This window comes from Lipophrys pholis (assembly GCF_963383615.2).
Source record: "Lipophrys pholis genome assembly, chromosome: 3".
NCBI lineage: Eukaryota > Metazoa > Chordata > Actinopteri > Blenniiformes > Blenniidae > Lipophrys > Lipophrys pholis.
The window spans coordinates 2,399,373-2,412,686 of NC_137627.1; the positions used below are offsets into that span (position 1 = coordinate 2,399,373).

The window sequence follows — 13,314 nt, forward strand, 5'->3', positions numbered from 1 at the left end:
TGTTTAGCTGAGCTCTGTGTGAGCAATCTATGTTTGTAAAATGTCTGTGGTGACAGCAATCGTGGATTGAGTGTCAGCCCACATTTAGTGTGTGTTTGTGTGTGTGTGTGTGTGTGTGTGTGTGTGTGTGTGTGTGTGTGTGTGTGTGTGTGTGTGTGTGTGTGTGTGTGTTTTCATTACAGTAACAACCAACAGCACCAATTGAACAAAATTACAGTTTACGTGTGTGTGTGTGTGTGTGTGTGTGTGTGTTAGTAGGTGATTGCTGCTAAAAGCTGTGGAAACTAATGGGCAGTAACAATCATTTTTGGCCATTTTAAATATTGAGTCAATAACAAAATAACTTGCCAATAAAGTAATAGAATTTCATAATTGAGAGAGAGTGCTGCACGTATTTCACCTTATAGAATGAATATGATGACTATTCCATCCACTATTCTTATTTCTGATAAGCAAGCTGCCCCAAAAACTGTTTTAATTACCAGAAATGCAGTCCTATTGACGTATTATTACATTACTGGCTGCAATTACTACATTTTTCAAAATATCCATGTAATAATTGAAATTCTCTCTCTCTCTCTCTCTCTCTCTCTCTCTCTCTCTCTCTCTCTCTCTCTCTCTCTCTCTCTCTCTCTCTCTCTCTCTCTATATATATATATATCTATATATATATATATCTATATATCTAGATATATAGATAGCTAGATATAGATATAGATATAGATAGATAGCTAGATATAGATATAGATAGATAGATAGATAGATAGATAGATAGATAGCTAGATATAGATAGATAGATAGATAGATAGATAGATAGATAGATAGATAGATAGATAGATAGATAGATAGATAGATATTTATTTATTTCTATATATATATTTCTGAATTTTTTAAACCATTTGTTTGGTGGTTTGGCAGACCAGATTGGAGCCTCTTGTTTTAATAGATATTGTTTTTATATCAAACCTCAGTTAATTGATTTACCAAGTGAAATAAAAAAGAGATATACTTCATCTATAAGATTTTGCCACAAATCCCCAAATAACAGTCGTCCTTCCTGACGAATCCCAAGAATAAAGGAGTTGATATGAATCTCCTATCCCGGTCTTTTCCTGTGAAATGTTTGTGGTTTTGTTTGATATTGGGGTCGTAACCTTGGCAGGACGTGAAGTCACATTGAGAGGAAGCCAGACTGACCACAGTGCTGCGTGCTTTTCATTTCGGTCGTAGTCATCACGAAGTCTAGACGTGGCAATTCACCCCTCCACAACGTCTGAACTCACACTCAGCTCAGTGCTTCCTCCGCCTTCCCTCTCAGGGTGTCTGCTGGGCTTGTTGTGCCGTTCAACATGCATGTAAAGCTGCTTCTGGAGCACATGATGCCACCCTCTCTCTCTCTCTCTCTCTCTCTCTCTCTCTCTAAGCATCACCGTCACTGCTTATGTGACAGACACAAGTCTTAGTCACGTCCTGCCTTTCTCTCATTTACAAGTCTTTTCTTTTCTTTTATCCAGGCTGTTACTGAATATTCCAGATTACACAGAGTGACTGTGACCTTTCAGTTCTCATCGCCTTCGAGACAAATGTTACTCTCATTTTTCAGATTTTTGCACGAGGGGAGAAAGAGATAACGCGGGGATTGCTTCCTGTCCTGACCAGCAAGAAAGCTTGTGTTCAGACTCAACTGAGACATAAATGCCTCAATCTTGTTGTCCTCTGTTTTTCACACGAGGAAGAGGCTGCAGCCGTCAGTGTAAATATCACGCTTCTCATAAGGGAGTGGAGGGGCAATTACAGAGGAGATGAGGGAGGGAAGACGCATTCCTGCCGGCAATAGGTTTGTAGTTTAGGGGGAAGGAATGATAGAAGGAAGGAGGGAGCTTGAGGGAGAAAAGAGTGTGAAAGAGTCAGCTGGAGGAGGGGAAGGAGTGACGGGGGGGGGGGGGGGGGGTTGTGAACAGTCACCCCGCCCTCCCTGCCTCACTTTTTCAACTCATCCTTGCGAATGGGAGTCAGTCTGCTGTGAGCCTGCAGGAGAAGTATCAATAATCTCCCCTCGTACGGATCTTTGAAATCTCACCTTTTCTTTTTTTCTTTTACGGGATTTTTATTGGCTGCAGTGGAAAGAAAAAGCAGAACTAACACTTCCTGGTTTGACACATTGAGGTAAGTCAGTTGGATTTGTTGTTGTCTTTTATTTGTCTCTGCAGATAGATCTGTGTGTTTGCAGATGGAGAAGACAAATGGCTGTCCGGCCCTCAAACCACCCACTTTTCCAAGAGGTGCTAAATATCACCGGTGCTGACACACGTTGAGTCAGTGTGTGGTCTGCAACCATAGGTTTTAGTGTATTTCACAAACTCAGTATTTATAAGCCGTTATGTCACTTAAAGGTTTATATTTTCAGGATTTATTACCTGCGGATGCAATAACGTCCTCGTCCAGGCTTCTTGCTTCTCTTTGCTGTGCTGTGAGTTATAACTGCGTCCTGGGGTCGTCCCAGCTGGTGTTCAGGGTGGGGTTTCCACCGTGTTTGTACCTGTAGCACTCCCGTGTAAGGCCAAGAAAATTACCTCCAACTGCAGGGAGTGTGCCTTTTGTGTGGCCCTGCACTCACTGCCAGACGCTTGTGTCTTTGTAATGACAAAGCTGAGGTGCTGTGGTGGTTGTTTGTGATGCTGAGAAGGAGACGGATGATGAATTGCAAATGTGAGATATGGTCGGGGTCTCCGTGAATTCCCAGCAGGCATCCTGGAGGGGGGATCCGAGGACTTTATGATGTGCAAGTTCATTTAAAATCCCAGCTTTGTGTTTGAAAGCCCCCTGTGACTCCTGCGCTGGGGAGAGGGGCGAGAAACGGTCATCTGGTGTCATAGTTATGGTAATGTATTGACCGTTCAAGACTTAGAAGGACAGGAGGTCAGATTCGAGCTCCCAGGCTCATAAATCTTGACAATGGCCCCTGTTATGACTGGAGAGGTCTGTGCTTTTACAAGAAAAAAATACTCTGTTTGTTTTAAAAAGCTCTATATGACAATCACATGCAGCACGACCCTTGTCTTCAGTCTAAAATCGTCCTTGTGAAGTTCTTGCTCCCAAAAGTGGAAAATAACCCTACGGATTGGCTGGCAGAGCCTTATGTTGTAAGCTTCACCTCATTGAAAGTGCAGTGTGCAGCGGAACAGACGTTTCATTGTGGATTTGCGAGCTGAGGGAGATCTCTTGTGCTCATGTGCTTATTAGGGTATTATCAAATTTATTCTTTAAAGCAGAACTTGGCACCGTGCGACTCGAGACCCCGCACTCGGTTATTTTTAGTCACTTTGATTGATACCACACGACTCAAACCGCTTGTTAGTTTTAGTTGTTATTTTACATGCGTGAGCATTTGTTTGCATTTCAATTGCAGTCGAAGCACACGGAAGGTTTGCCAGATACTTTAGTTTCATAAGATTCTGTTTGCAGTCTGAAGTTCTTCACATTATCAAATTAGAGCTTGTTACTGTAAAAGGTCATTTTATTCAGTATTTCTCCATGTTTCATTCGAGTAAAAGTAAAAAATCTGCAACTAAAGAAGGACAGACAGAAACAACCATATCTGTTGCAGAATATTGATCCATGTTCACATTATTTTACTTGGTTATAATTAAAAGAAACGCTATTTCATTGACAGATTAAACTTTTTTTGGAATTTTTTTGAAAGAAGTAATGTGTAAAGTAAAAAGTCCTGAATGTGTTGTGGTCTGCTCTGTCACCTCACAGTCAGAATCATCTCCGTTCTGTGATTTATTTATTTTTTGTGCAGTTAGCGTGTTCTCGTTGTGGTTATGAGTTTTTTTTCGGGGTATTTCAGTTTTTCCTGGCACTAAAAATACGGTTTGAGGAAATTGAGTAACTAAGGCCCTGTGTACACGCATTTCAGAAAAGTTTCGTTCTCCATGGAGACAGAGTTGGAGTGTTTTCAAAAAGTTTGACTTTGGGAGCCGATTTCAAAAAGTTTTTTTGTGGCTCCAAGCACCGATGTCATGTAAACAGACAACAAGACGCAGGAAAACTTCCCATTTTCACTTGAAAATGTTGAAAATGGCCTAATTTGTCTGATTGATTGAGCGTGACTGATGGTCCAGTGTGTAGCCTGCCTTCACCCGGAGGACGCTGGGATTGGATCGAACTCAACTCTGAGTTGAAAGATCAAATAAACCAGATTGAAACTGTTTGTTTTCATGTGATTATGGGACTGTGAAGGGTGCATTGTGCAGCTCCTGAAGCGGGAAAGTTTGACTAAACTCGTGCGTCCCACTGAGCGACGTGGAAGAACCAGTCCTCATGAACTGTGATCTAAAGTGCAATGAAAAGGATCCTTTTCTTCTACACTCCTTATGTACCCTTTAGACTCGGGGGAAACGAGCTATATGCAGGAACTGGACTCCAGCTGATGGGTGACTTTTTAAGTGGCGTACTACAGGTCCAAAGGCCTGTGCTGGAAACTGTGACCAGGAGCGATGTCACACACACAAAAAATAATCACAGAACCAGGGTTGTTGAGGACTTTTGACTTTTTACTTTCCTTCTCTCACATTTGTGTAGTGGTGTGTGTCAGGATCCAGCTCGGTTCTGCACCAGTGCACAATGCAGCACACAGCGGGGAGTTGGGAGCTACAGGGGTGCTCGTGGTGGAGGGATGACTTCATGGTTCTGTGTGCAAGGATGTGATTCACATCAGTGTATGTAAATGTTTGGTCACACATTCAACATGCAGAGCAGGACACTCAATAGAAGCCACATGCTTGGCTTTATTCTCGATGCATAGCGATGTATGAAAACACACACATTCCCCCCCTTCTTCATTAATAATGGAGTCAGAATACCAAAAATGGATCTTGTAGTTAACCCAGATGGGTTTTATTTAAAGTGGAGTGTGTGTGTGCTTGCGTTATAAAAAAGGAAACACTCAAACTGAAGCCATGTTTGGTGTTCCCACTCACTGACCTGGAAGTGAATGGTTGCCTGAGTGGAAGATCCTCAGTCAGCCACACATGACACATTTCTCCCCGGCAGAATATTGTATCTGAAGTTTTCATTATTGTCTTTCAATTTCCTTGAGAAACAGAGAAGATAAAACAGAAGAAAGGCTCAAAACGTTCCAGAGCGCGTAGCTGTTCCTCAATACTGACAGAAGTGCCTGAGGTGGGGCAGCTTTTCTGGAGCCAACGTTGTGTATAGCCTTTTTTTTTATTGCCTATCAGAATGATCATGAAAAGTTAAGCACCACTCATACTCCAATCCTCCCAGATAATTCTGCATTTAAGGACTGTGACAGTTGTGCAATCGTTCAAACATATTTGCCACTTAGGCTTGAATGATGGGACATTAACAGAAGATATGGGGACGATCAACACTGTTGGCTTACATTTTATTAGTATAGATCTCTACAGGGGTTTTCAACGTGTGTTGCAGGCCTCAGTGGGAACAATCTCAGGGTCTGAGGGACGACTTTTCTCATCATTGATAAATAAAATACAACTTGAAGTGCCTTACAATTTAACAATAAGAAAAAATACATGAAAACTTAATAATATCAGTTCAATCCTAAAATAGAAGTAGGCCAAAACAAATCGAATTGTATAACAAACAACAATAATGTGCAGAACTATATCACATTAAAGTCCAAAATTGACATGTAAAAGTGAAATAAAACATACTAAATGAATTATGAGGTAGTATAAAAAGTAGATTATCAAGCGTGCGTCATCACGATTCCTCCTGTTGGGTCGAATACCAGCAGCAAAGATTTCTTCTGTGTTGATGTTAACGGGGATGAAAAAAATAATAACAAAAAAACCCAAATCATGATAAAAACTAGTAAGTGGTGGGAGAAATTATTCAATGTGTTAAAGAAAAGTGAATTTGTTGGGCTGACTTCTTAAGATCAATGGGAACAATGTAAAATAATAGTTAAGAGCAAAAATCGTTGTAGTAGTTATGGCAATTGTATATATAAATAAATAAATATATATATATATATATATATATATATATATATATATATATATATATATATATATATATATATATATATATATATATATATATATATATATATATATATACCTTTCTGGTAATTGAAATTAAATGCAATCAAATAGCATGATCAGAGTTGTTTCCTAGTGTGTGAAACTCAAATGCATCAGGAAGCTCAGCATTCATTCAAAAATCACTTATTTTATATGCTTGAAACTTTTTAGGTCACCTTATTGCGTACTGTGTAACCAGGTTCATATTACTGCTTTGCATTATTTACAATATTTATTATGTATTTTCATCCACCTTCTCTCCTCTCTCAGTATCCGGCTCGTAAAACCCTGTGATGCACTGAGCGGCCTCCACTGACAGTGTTTTGGTAACTCCGCGACCTCAGCATTGATACTGTTGATCACTAATCTATAACCATAAAGCTGTCAGGCACATTTGCTCCCAGCGTGGGGAGAAAATTGCCGGGTAAGTTTGGAGCGACGCCGCGGAGGAGCAGATTGCGAGTCAGGAATGTGAAGCATGTAAAGGCAGAGTGGTGTTGGTGCTCCGTGTAGCCAGGGGAGACCTTTTCACCAACAGTGACAGTTACAGGATATGAGAAGGTCAGCTTGTAAAAGTCTCCCATGATGGTGGCTGGGATATTTTAACGGATGAAGTCTTTTTTTCATTACATGAAGGCTCTGCTGTCGCCTCCCGGAGGAATAAATGCATCACAGGTGATTGATTGGTCCGGCTGTCACGAGCTTGTAGTGAATGGATTTTATGAGCTTCTGATCAGGCTTTGGATTTAATCAAATAATGCACTTGCATCCAAATGAGCTTATATTAAATTTTGAGAGAAACCATCAGCTCATACATAACAACTGGGGTGGCGAAATTGAAAATTAATAAAGCTCTGTGGATATTATGGAGATATAAATGGAAAATGAGTGGGGGAAAAATGCTTTATTTTACAAAAATCCTATTCTCTATTGGAGTTTTTGGGTATTTAAAGCATAATGGATGTTAGTTTAGCTCTTGCTTGCTCTGCAGACCTACAGTATACCTGTAGAAACCAGACGTCTACAGAAAGCTTTACTCTCCTAAATCACTTCAATAATTTCCTAGGCCCTGTTTACACAACTGCGTTTTCAAGTGGAAATGCAAAACTGTTTTTTTGGGTGAACACTAACAACAATGTTTGAGTGTCATGACTCCCGGTCCACGTTCTCCAGGGACTTGGTAGTTTTATAGTTGGCGGTCATTGTAATCACAATCTAGATTTGGTGTCTGTCCATCAAAATGTCCCTGTACTCCCAGTGTTAATGTTTATAGTTTATTGTTCTCTGTGTGTGATTTCATTACAGAAACCAACAACAACAATTAAATATTAAGGTAAACTATTGGATATATCAGACGAGGGTATTATGCTCAGAACCTAGTTTTTGTTTCAGTTTTGTCAAAGGTGCCTTTTTTTTTTGTAAAAGTTGTTGTCTATAATGGACCTCTATGTCATTTGGCACCTCTTTTATGTCTCTAACCTGCTGATTTGTCAAAGCTCATAGAAGTGAAGGTCTTGTGGCATGTGGTTGAGTCCTGTTTTAGCAGGAATCAGCCAGCTTCCTTTACCAGGTGGAAAAACATTCCTTCCCTTATAGACCTGTATGTACAGGAATCACTGCAGCCGCAACCTGTCCTCACCCCCGTATGTCTTAACAGGGGTCCGGGGCTTATCGACGCCTTCAACTAACAGCTGCTTAGTACTTCAAAGGTGGTCAATGAGGAGCCGTAGAGCCGTAAGCAGGATGTGGTCTGATAACACCTCGGCACAGGCAAATTGTTGGTGTTGATGATAAAGATGAAAGCGGTCTGGTAAAGAAACGGGAACACCCGTGTGTCTTCTGCCACTTGTCATGAGGTCTGTCGCTGCTGAAACTGAGTGGAAGGCAGAGTTGGAATCTTGGTTGCATTTTTGCTCGCGGCCATAGAGGCCACAGATATTCCGAAGTCCATAGAGTGGACAAAAACACGTGTTGACCCCAACAAAACTTGCAGCATCTGCTGTCCACAAACCCCAGGAAGCTTAAACACCAGCAGAAGAGGTGACCTCTGCACACAGCGAGGCTTTAGAGAAAACACCGGCCAGGACAAAGGTGCCACCGGGCCAAACAACAGCAGCTGCTGCAACACAACGGGCTCCAGGAATCACAGCTTTTATTGCAAACGGCAGAGGTTAGTTTTAAAAGTGTGGGGTTTTGAAGAGACGTTAGGTAGCTACATCTTTAAAGATGGAAAACTCTCTCACGGCCACACATGAATGTTAGTTAAATTTGCATGTTCTGTATTGAGAGGCAACAACTTAGCGCATCTTTACGTTTCAAGTGAAAATGCATCGCTTTTGCAAAATGCTGAAAATGATATAGTTTTCATGTAGGGCCACTAGTGGGAGCTGTTGATAGTTTTTGTAAAGAAACCACTCACACATGCACACAGAACAATATCTTATAAACATTAATGATGGCGAGTACACAGACATTTGGATGGATAGAAGAGCAAGTTGAATTCCTATTACGGTGATTATCATCGATAAACCTACCAAGTCCCAGGGGAATATGATCTGGGAATCATGACACTCTGGAGGCCATTATTGTTATTGTCCATCTACTCGCACTGTAGTGCGCATGCACAGTAGCAGCGTTTCCACCATCTATATGGAGATGGAGCCACAGCATTTTTGAAAAGTTGCATTTTCCCCCCATTTCTACAGAAACGAAGCTTTTGAAAAGTTTTACCTTGGGAACATTTTCAAAAAAATTTTTTTTTAGCAAAGTTGCCAAAATCGAATTTATCAATCAGGTTCGATCCAATGCTTTCAATCTGAGGCCTATGTGTAAGATACAAACAAAAGAACGTTGTTTTAACACTCCGTGCCTAATATTCAATACACCAGCGTCAGTTTAGCTGCTTGTTTCTGTCCGAGCAGGTTTCACACCAGCTTCACTGTCGCCTATTATTCTGCTTGATATGTGTTGGCATCTATCTAAAGGCTCTTCTCCTGCATTAACGAAGCTCCACAACCTGCAGCCACCTGAGCCTCTGGTGACCCGGGTCACTCACTGCAGCAGCGGGTTGCCACCTCACGCCGAGACACGTAATCAACACAGCAGCAGATGAACGTGTGGATGGATGTCTGGGCCTTACCCTTCACTTTTCACTGTAAATGCTTTTTGTAAGTCGCCTGCAACAAGGTCAGTGGTCTTGTTTTAGCCACACCTGCTCAGTTTTTCTACTCGGCCGTGTTTCTACTGAGGCTTTTTGAACGAGGTTTGCATGAATACTGTCCGGATGAGCCAAACGCTGAAAAGCCTTTTTTGCCTTCACGATGCATTCAGTGCCACGACTTGGCACCAGGCTGTCCCAAGACAAGTCTCGCTGCTTTCATTATCAGCGCCAGCCCAGTTTTCCAGCTGTTTGCTATTCAAGGTTTCCAGGGTTACACGTTTGAGTTAGAGAAATACTCTTCGGCTTTTCATTCATAGTTTTTCATTTAAGCTATTAAATAAGGGGGAAGCTATTGTTTTGCCACTTTAACATGGATGTTTGTCACTGACTTGGAAACCTTTTAAATGAAGACGATGCTGAATTTTCCCTCCGGCCCCAAAGTATCTTAAATACAGTTGTGTACACTCGAGAGCAGAACAAGAGTTGCTATTTAATGCTGCCATTGCTGCAGAAGCATACGACTTTATATCAGCAGGGAAATGTCTTGAGTGCCATCTTCTTATAGTTACCCCCCCCCCCCCCCCCCCCCCCCACCCCACCCCCGCCTCCTCATTCTCGTACCTGTGTTATTACCTTCAGAGACTGGAGTGTTCAGATTACAGGGTTTTGTGTTGGAGCTTGTAACTAGCCGACTGAATGCATTCTTTCCAGTGTGGTTCAATTTAAAAGCAGAACTCTTTTGCCAGAGCTCAGTAACACATACCCTCAATATATCTCAAACCTCATTCATCTGATTTAAACCACCTTTGCTACTAAAGATCTTTGTCGTCACGAGATTGTGTTTGTGTTTCACATGGACTCCCACAGTGCGGGATTGTGTGACCAGATGTTTCTCACTGCAGAGAGGTTCTGCCTTGTTTTGTAAGACCATAACTCAGAAAGATTTCTTTCCCCACAGCTAAAATCTGTTCCCTTGAATGATGCAAATAGGCTGACATTTGGTCCTGAAATGTCTGAAGGCGAGGAGGAGGAGCAGGTGGGGGCTTGAGCAGCTTTTCCAGGTTCTTGTTGCTGCAAGCCCAAGAATTTTGTCAAGTATATGGTGGGCTTTTAAATGGTCTTTAATAACAACGGGACCTTAAATCTTCTTGTCACATATTTCAGAGATGACAGAATCCCACCACACAGACCACTGGATGGATGTATGGATACGACACTACAGGAAGAGCTTCAGATATCACAGACGCTGTTTCTAAAAATAGACTGTCACACAGTCGGTAAAGATAAGCCGTTGATGGTGTTTTGTTTTATTTTTCACAATAAGTCCGGACAGTGTCCACTGAGACAGAAACGATCTGAAATGTCTTCAAGTGCAGGGTATAACAGCTTTTGTCCAACAGCAACACATCAGCTAATAAATCTGCATGTGGGAACAAATGTGGTGGAACACTTTAATAGAATTTAAAAACAGGACTCTGAAAGAGGATGGATGGATGGGTGGATGGATGGATGGATGGATGGATAATATTGTGCAGGTGCTTTTTGCTGTCAGAACAGAAGCTGTTAAGCTGTGCTGTTGCATCTGGTACCACAATGTTAGCACCTTCAAATCCGGGAAAGTTGTTTGTCGGGGCCTTATCGATCGTACTTCGACACGTACTACTACACATCAATACCTCAAACGGTATGCTTGTACATTATCCTACTGAAAGAGGTCACTACCTTCAGGAAATACTGTTTCAGTGAATATAAAATCACTTTGGTAGGTGCTGCGTGTCAAAGAGGGATCCAGATGAATCACAGGACTAAAGGTTTCAAAGCAGAACATTACCCACACTGCCTCCACAGGCCTGCCTCCTTCACACAGTGCATCCTGGCGCTCCTGATTTAAGTGATTCCCACGCACACAGCCATCCGTGTGATGTGAAAGGCAACGCCATCCATCACACTAGACCACCTTTTCCCCCTTCGTTTGGTGGTTCGGTTCTGATGCTCACATACTCGTTGTTGCTTCTTTTGTGGGAAGGCCGGGGTCAGCAAGAGCACGCCGACTGTCCTGCATGGTTTGAGCTCGTCAGATGTTGGATCAGACCATCCAGGCTACGGCAACAGCTTCCTCTCCTCACCTGCATCCGTGAGCCATACTGACAGTGCAGACAGTTCACAGCTCACAGTTTTGGAGATGCTCCGACAAAGGTGTCTAACCAGCAGGAGGCTGAAATGCTGCATTTAAAGTGTAATTCATTCAGAATCCAGAGTCCAATAGCTGAGTTCAGACTGTCTTGACCCTGGATTTTGTGAATTGGCTGTTTGCCAGTGAGCCACTCATGCAGAAGCAGCTTGCTGCTATTCAGGTACTTGCAGTTTACAGCTTCCCACTGTGGCGTTAGCTGTGCTGAATTTCCCAGCTTTCCTTGAAGCTGTTGTGTTGCTAATCTTCCATCACAATAGAACTGTTCTTCTGATCTGTGTGTAGCTGGAATCTCCTGTGAGTATGTATTTATATTTAAGGCTTTAATGGATGACTCTGCCACTTCCTGCTGTCCTGTGCTCTTTCACTGAGAACAAGAAGTGGCCTAATTACCAGCATCCTCTCTCACGCCGCCAAATTGGTTGATTCACACTTTTTCATTTATTTACAAAGGAACAATCCTGATTATAGAGGAAAAGGAAATGCCATGCATTTTATAATATGTGTCAGCAGGTATTTCTAGAAGAACCCACTCAGTGTGGGATGGGATTTAGTGCCCTGGAATATCTTTTTCAACCCTGACATTTTTTTTCTCATGTATTAATAAAGAGCTGATGATGGACTCGGTGCAGCAGCAGCAGTGCAGCTCTAAAGAACATTGAGTTAGTGAAGTGAGGCGATTTGAATCTGTTTTCATGTATTCTGGGAAATCAAATGTGCAAAATTTAGAACCTTTTTCATGTTTTAAACTATGCAGGTTATATTGGCGTCCGACTGTACAATATGAAGTCTTAAACTATTAAATGTTTGGATGCAAAAGCCAAATTTATTGAAACTGTGATCGAAATTTCAAAACTGTCTTTTGGAAAACAGCCTTTTGTAAACTACAGCAACAAATGTTCAAAATCGCAATTTAAAAAGACAACAAGAAAGAAGTCTCAAGCAGGTTAAATTCACTTTATGCTTTCTTTATTGTTCCATTTAACAATGTTTTTGGTCAACCTTATTAAAATCTTTCATTCAAAGGGAATCTAAAATTGCTAATTCATCATAGGTCCTGCTGCAAAAAAAATATTTTCTTTACATTAAAGCCATTTGCTTTGTTCCAGCCAATGGGGCTTTTGCTCAGAAATCTTTTCACGAAACCGAAACAAAAAATTATTATTATTTTTGATTTTTAACATACAAGTCCTATACGTGTGGCACTATGGGCCTTCAGCATGCATGCGTTTACACATTCATGATCATACTCACCATAAGGTAGAAACTTTCACTTCTGCTTCAGTGATTTCTCAGCTTGAACCGTGAAATCCACAGTAAATCAATTAGAAAACAGCAGCTACTTGTACGGTAAAGTGACAGTCAATGTCTTCTTTGTAATTTCTATAGATTACAGAGTCATCCTACAGGCTTGATTTGACCCCTTGACTTGTCCCACGTGCTTTATGCTTGACACTCCTCATTTAATATATATGAACCCTACAGATTGTCTGTAGACAGCGTGGACATTGTGGATTACATCAGATAAGTTACATTTTATACAACTGGAGGAGGGGGATTCGTCCATAGCATTACAAAGCACACAGTGAGGCACAGAGGGGATTGGGCAAGAAAAAGGAACAAAAACAACTCAAGCGACATTTTAACAAATGATCAAAGTGACAAAATGAACGTGTATCAGTTGTAATATAAAGTGTAATGGCAGGGAGATGTGGTAATGTGAGTGTCCCAAGGGGAAAAGTCTATTGAGAGTTGTAAGGAATTGTCATATGAGGCCACTAATGGTTGTATTAATAGAGGTAAAAGACGATAGGAGGGCCATTAAAGTGGAACTTTACAAATAGGAAAAAAAAAAAGAAAAAGAAAGTTATTGTCCGGAACAGGGCCTG

At 41.4% G+C, this 13,314-nt stretch overlaps 1 protein-coding gene across 1 annotated transcript in view; it reads left to right on the top strand.

The window, feature by feature from the left end:
- The window catches only part of LOC308107292 (rho guanine nucleotide exchange factor TIAM1-like), a 62,062-nt gene that overhangs the window by 12,287 nt on the left and 36,461 nt on the right, over positions 1-13,314 (top strand). The window lies entirely within an intron of this gene.